The sequence below is a fragment of the Antennarius striatus genome, chromosome 9, assembly GCF_040054535.1.
Source record: "Antennarius striatus isolate MH-2024 chromosome 9, ASM4005453v1, whole genome shotgun sequence".
In the NCBI taxonomy this organism is placed as follows: domain Eukaryota; kingdom Metazoa; phylum Chordata; class Actinopteri; order Lophiiformes; family Antennariidae; genus Antennarius; species Antennarius striatus.
The window spans coordinates 9155520-9162500 of record NC_090784.1 but is presented as its reverse complement, the minus strand read 5'-3'; the positions used below and the strand labels follow the sequence as shown (position 1 = coordinate 9162500).

The 6981-nt window shown below is 41.7% G+C and overlaps 1 protein-coding gene across 1 annotated transcript in view; it reads left to right on the top strand.

The window, feature by feature from the left end:
* Window positions 1-6981, top strand: part of triob (trio Rho guanine nucleotide exchange factor b) — a 109805-nt gene that overhangs the window by 88202 nt on the left and 14622 nt on the right. The gene's annotated exons all lie outside the window — the stretch shown is intronic.

The following is a 6981-nucleotide window of genomic DNA, read 5'->3' as shown; positions in this document are numbered from 1 at the left end:
CATGTTTGGAAACAGCAAAGGTGGCCTACGGAATCTTGTTACCTCACCCACCAACTGCTTGTCACATCCATACACATATGCACGCTTGATCCTTTTGGGAAAATTAATAGAATGTGTTTCTTGTTTGCAAACATAACATTGGTGACTTGCAAAACCTTAATTTCTCACCTAACAGCTGTTTGGGGAACCATGTACATATTTCTCAATGTTGCTATGCAACTGTGGCAAATCTGCTTGACACACAGCTCTGTGTTGATTATGTTACAGCAACGACTATCCTTGATTCTACACAACTGTTAGCATCAACAGATCTTATTACATCACAATCCTTTATTTTGTCTTAAGTATGCAGTACCATCCTCTTCCAGAGAAACAAAGGCACTGAATGAAACATCCTAGTGAGGGTTCAATCCCAGAGCATATAATACCAGCATCTGCATAAGAAGAGTCAGGACAAGATGGGTCAGAAGGGGCGAGTGGAGTTGATAATGTGTCAACATATCAGCAGCACTGTTTGAAAAGTGTGATGTGATGTTGATAGAGTACCTCTGTCCAAAAACATACTTTTATCATCACATCCAGGTGATTTATTTTGTGCATATATTTTATGTAATGTGGTTAAGCAAAACTAGATGTTATGAATAAGGAAGTCCATGATTATTTCCGTGACCATATATACAATATGATTAATTTTAGTTGATCCGAAGTTTATTAGACGTTTAGTATTAGATGTGGGGCGGCACGGTGGCGCAGTGGGTAGCACTGCCGCCTCACAACACGGCGGACCCGGGTGTGCGGTGCGGAGTTCGCATGCTCTCCCCGTGTCTGCGTGGGTTCTCTCCGGGTTCTCCGGCTTCCTCCCACCCCCAAAAGCATGCGCTTCAGGTTGATTGGCTGGTCCCAAATTGCCCGTAGGAGTGAGTGTGTGTGTGAGAGGTTGTATGTCTTTGTGTGTGGCTCCGCGGTGCACTGGCCTCGTGCCCGGAGTGTCCCCTGCCTCACGCCCTATGCCACTGGGATAGGCTCCAGCTCCCCGTGACCCGCTGCGGCGGATATAGCGGTGGTCATATGACAATGCATGCATGCATGCATGCATGCATGCTTCTCATTGCCCCATGTTAAATATTCCTCTCTGAAAAGGCCCAGTAGTGCCTCCAGTGGCTCATAGATGGTAGTGGGTTTTTGTTTGTTTTTTGCTTTGTTTTGTTTTGTTTTTTTAGGTCTTCATTATGGAGGTGTGGATTATGATGCTAATTAGTTGTTAAATAACCTGGTGTGACAGTGACTACTTCCTGGTTTTACACTCTGGTCAGTGGTTCAGGCTACATTATGTAATGACAGCTGTTGTTTGACATTTTCTCTGACACTAACTACACCTCTGATCAGTGAGAACATACTAAACAGGCATAGCTAACAGAGGAGAACAGGGGGAGAAAACTCCACACATACCAGCCCTGTGTTACACCTCTCTAAGTTCTGAGCTGCTGTCTGCATGTCTTGTCACTTCCTGCTTGTGTCGTTTTCCTCTTCAATCTGAAAGAGTGGGTGAGAGCTGTACTGCTTGTTTCTATGGTAATATAACATACAAATATTCTTACTGGCAGGCTCTTTGAAGTCAGTACAAGAAAGATCTGCATTTGTATTTAAAATTATAGGATGCTTTGACAGTACGTACATGAACTCACAATTTTGGAATTGGCTGACGGATTTACTGGCACAGCACAGGAAGAAGGGAAGAATTCCCCTATTTCTTATTTTATTTCTTCCTTTCAACTACAGCCTCACTGTTTGTCATTTCTTTGTGCTGACAGAGGCTCTGGTTTGAGTCTGGCTCTGTCGGTTTGGGTGGCCAGAGGGACTGATGAAAAGGAGCTGCTCCCTGCAGGGGTTGTCATTGAAGGAGTTGGAGGAAAAGGATCATTTAAAAAAAATGTCTTTGCACCATTGTCATCCTCATTTCTTTTATGACTAACCATCTTGGACTTTTTGTCCAAAGTTCTGTAAGGGTGGCCTTTTTCTGCCGTGCCTGACAAAGAACGATTATTGACTGTTGAAGACAATGTCTTTCTCAGGACTCAGTTTTTAAGAATCAAATGATTCACTTGCCCTAGAATTAGCATTCAATTGTTGAGATGGCAGCTGCTTGTCTGCTCGAGTTTAGAGCACTTTTACCTACATACTAATCATGGTTTTCATTCTTTTTCACTAGAATTCCTCCATTTAAAAGACTCTGCATGGAGCGGAGTGCAGGTGGTGTGTGTACAAGTGTGCGCCTGTTCCTTCAGGAAAGTGTGTTTAGAGCCAAGTGAGAGACACAAAAACACACACTCACAGATAAACAAAGGGATCTTTGTGTCCAGCTTGTATGTCAGATGAAGTGACAGTGAAAGAAAGCAGAGGTAGTTGAGAAATCAGATCCTTTGAGTGTAATTAAGAGAGATTCATTACAGCAACTCTGAATTTCAGGGATAAAAATGATGAATATTGCAATCAACAACTTCTGTTAGGTTTTATAACCAAGTCTATATTTGTTCCGAGCATACTCGACTTGTGTGCATCCTAATGCCTGTGAAATGTGCACCCACCCCCACAAACTGAGTGGGTGCTTCTACAAAGGGTAATACGGTAGATGTGCTGTATGTTTACAGACATCCCCATGGAGCGGGAGAGGCACAGTGGAGTCTTGCCCAATATCCTCGCAGCAGCCCACTCGTTCAAGAGGGAGGGAAGGAGATACAAAGAGCAAAAACATCCTACTCTCTAATGCTGCATTTGACTTCTACTTCTCTATGCTGGACTTTAAATGTCTTCCTCTCAGCCACGTAGTTCCTGCAGTATTCTGATACTTAAAACATTTTTTGTTTTTTGTGTAACAATTTAAATTGGTACTCGTACCTTTAGAGATGCTGTGAAAGAAAAAAAATCAAGTCAGAGTCCAGGAGATTTGATGTTTGACTGACATGGCTCATGGAGTTGAGTCCTTAGTGTCTTTAAACCCATTTTGCTCAATGGATTTGGGGAAGGGACGACACTCTGACAGCTGCAAATTCTGGCTACTGGATCTTGGTAGGTGCCTCAGTCATGATTAGCGTGATGACATACAAAAATTTACACAGCAGAAATATTCTTGTATCGTATTTCTATGTCAGGGTAGGTTTTGATGTAAGTAAAGTATGGGATGATGTACCGGTAGTTTTTATTTTCAAAATATGCTTTTTTAAAAGGTGGAATGTCAAATATTGTTCAAAGCAAGTACAGTTCTTGATTTTGTGCATCACTTATTTTCAAGCAGCTTTAACTGGGAGGACAATCGTGGATTATATGGTGGCATTATGGCAGCAAAAGTAATTTGGTGAATGCACTGTTATGTGATGAGTAAATCTACTAAAACCACACTGATGGGTTTGTCTCTGAATCTATCTGTGTGTCAGATGTGTGCTGTGCAGATGTGCAGAGGGCGACTCCAGGGAGAAAATAATGAGGTCAAATAAAATAGAACAGAGCAGAAAATGAAAATGATGAGTTTTCACATTCCTGATTTCTTTTGTCTGACGTTTTTGCATCAGTCAGAAAGACAACGCCTTTGAAACCTCAGCATCTTGCTTGAATTTTAAGGAAGAGGTCAGTCACCTCTTTCCCATGCCGACTCCATGCCCTGCTTAATGATGGCTAATCCAGGTTTTTACACTTCAGGGAAAAAAAAAATCAACCCCTCTGGATTTTCCCCACATGTTTTACCTCCACCCTTATAGCTTGTCTCCAACCACATCAAATAAAAGTTCTGCCTTTGTATCTCTTTTCCTTGTGAAGATAAGACCACACGAAAGATGCTCCCTGGTGACACCTCTGGTATCCCAAGCATGCTTGTGTAGAGCTACGTGGACATTGAGTATCATTTCAGTTATATGGCTGCCCCCCACCACCACCACCCCTTCCCCCTTCCTATTCTGAGACGCAGGCAGAGTTTGTGAATCTAGCATGTTCTTGGCAGTAGCACAAATAATTGGTGGCTGAATTATGACAGCTTGTTGCCAACTTACAGATAAATTAGCGAGCATCTATAAATGCATTGGAGAGCGTTTGCTCTGAAGGTTTTAAACATCTACTGAAAAATGAACCAGCAAACAAACACATTTAATGCAAAAAGGCTCCAGAGAGAGTTCAGTTAATTTAACCAAGGTTCAATACAATATATTTTAAAGCCTGCAATAAACAGCCTGTTCTATAAAAGGTTTGTAAACATAAGGTACTGAGAGATTACATTATATTTATTGGATCAAAACATTTTTCATATCAGATTACATCATATTGTATTACATTACACTGCATGTTAAAGGGTACTACTCTCTTAGTTTGATTAAATCAGAATTTGCCAGCAATTTGTCAGCATAGCAGCAATGCAAACCCCTAAAGTATTATTGGTTTAGTTTTTTGGAAGTTTTGATCTCTTGATATAAATTTAGAGCATCAGACTTTTAAGAATCTTTAAGAGTTAAAATAATATATTTCTGCTACTCAGTTGAATTCCTTGAATAAAAGAAAAATGCCAGGATCATCTCCTTTTAGCTAGAGGCACCCATGCAGTAAAAGTGACTTCCATTTTTTGTGTCCCATGGGAGCAAGCCTGCCCAGCTGTTCCTGAGGTGTCTCCACGGTGAATTATGCACTGCAGGGTAAAGGCAGAGGTCATGGCCCCCATGTGTGAATGTGTGTCTCCAGGGTTATTTTCTACAGAGGAGGAATTTGTCAAGGCTGCTGACCCCGTGTTTCATCCATTTCAACCCCAGTTAGCACGATGTCTTCAATCAGAGCATGTCGGTAGTAACGTGTGTGTGTCTGTCAGTGTGAACTTTTTAGTTGTTTCATTCCTATTATTATTATCATTGCTAAAAAATCATGGATTAAAGTTTGTTTTGATAAAAGGCACTGTTACTACCTTGCCCAGCAGCTTCAGGTAATAGCTGAGACACGCTTGTTAGTAGCATGGCTAAATGTTAGGTTGTGACCCCAGTGAGGCGATCTGTATGCTCTGCATGAAACTGTGTCGAGTCCCTCTTCTAAAACACAGGTTGTCACCCCAGTATTACATTGTGTACACAAGTAGGTGTGTGATGAAGGTCATCAGTTCTCATAAAAATAGCACTGAAGGACCTGGTTTACATTAGAAAATAACAGATGTGTGACGCTGAAATTGTTTACGCAAAGGATTTTTAAACCATAATAATTCAAGGCCTTGTCAGGAGCTGTACTTTCTGCTTTTAAGATGAATTATGAATTGTGTTGAAATAATTTACATGACTTGGAAGCTTTAAAGAATCAAGATACCAACAATAGTAAGTGCTAAGGTGTCCTGTGTCATCAGATTTACAGCCTTAAATAGGCTGCGTGTTCGTGCCCATGACTAAAACATTCCAGAGCAGTATCGTAACAAGCTGTTGTGACTCTGGTTTTCATTTATTATCACAGGGGAATCAGAAGAGGCAGTTAAATCACACTGTACTCCTGAAATCTATACTAAGTGTTGAGTTTGTAAAAGAGCTTATCTGTCATCAGATTTCTCTGGAGCAGAGCAGACAACGCCAGCATGCCTTGCATGGTTAAATGCGCCCTTTGGGCGGAATTTAAAGATCCCCAAAGTAGTTTAAGCTAGTCTTCCTTGGATGACAGAACCATTTCCATCTGACTTTCTTTCTGATATGAAAATGAAAAAGAAAAACCGGAAAATGATGTGTTCTCTCCCTCTCTGCCTTAACATATTCATTTTATTGTTAGCATAAGTCACAGCTCAGAAGGCCATCAAAATATTTCTTCTGTATCCATTATGAATGACTCATTCATGTATTATTCCATGGTGTGGAATGCAACCATTAGCTTCATGGCAGTAAACTGGCTAGAGTAGTTTGAGCAATCCGCAGATATATTCATTATATTTGTATTTGCGTCACATTTTGAAGCAATTTGATTAAATATAACTTGTTTGCTGTCTTGCTGTTCAGAATGACACAAAAATTATTGAAGTTTCTCTTACCCAGTTGCAATGGGAACAAATTTTTTGTCACGTAATTTGTATCTTCTTCTTCTTTTCCTTTCGGCTTTTCCCTTCAGGGGTCGCCACAGCGAATCAATTTCCTCCATCTAGCCCTGTCCTTTGAATCCTCTTCTCTCACACCAACTACCTTCATGTGTTCCCTCACTACATCCATAAACCTCCTCTTTGGTCTTCCTCTAGGCCTCCTGCCTGGCAGTTCAAAACTCAACATCCGTCTACCAATATATTCACTATCTCTCCTCTGGACATGTCCAAACCATCTCAGTCTGGCCTCTCTCACTTTATCTCCAAAACCTCTAACATGTGCTGTCCCTCTGATGTACTCATTCCTGATCCTATCCTTCCTGGTCACTCCCAGAGAGAACCTCAGCATCTTCATCTCTGGTACCTCCAGCTCTGTCTCCTGTCTTTTCCTCAGTGACACTGTCTCTAGACCAAACAACATCGCTGGTCTCACCACACTTTTGTACACATTTCCTTTCATTTTAGCTGAAACTCTTCTATCACACATCACAACTGACACTTTTCTCCACCCTTTCCATCCTGCCTGTACACGCTTCTTCACCTCTTTTCCACACTCTCCATTGCTCTGGACTGTTGAGCCTAAGTACTTAAAATCCTCCACCTTCTTGATCTCTTCTCCCTGTAACCTCACTCTTCCACTTGGGTCCCTCTCATTCACACACATGTACTCTGTCTTACTGCGGCTAACCTTCATTCCTCTCCTTTCCAGGACAAACCTCCACCTCTCTAGCTTCTCCTCCACCTGTTCCCTGCTCTCACTGCAGATCACAATGTCATCTGCAAACATCATAGTCCATGGTGATTCCTGTCTAACCTCGTCTGTCAGCCTGTCCATCACCATAGCGAACAAGAAGGGGCTCAGAGCTGATCCCTGATGTAGTCCCACCTCCACCTTGAACTCCTCTGTC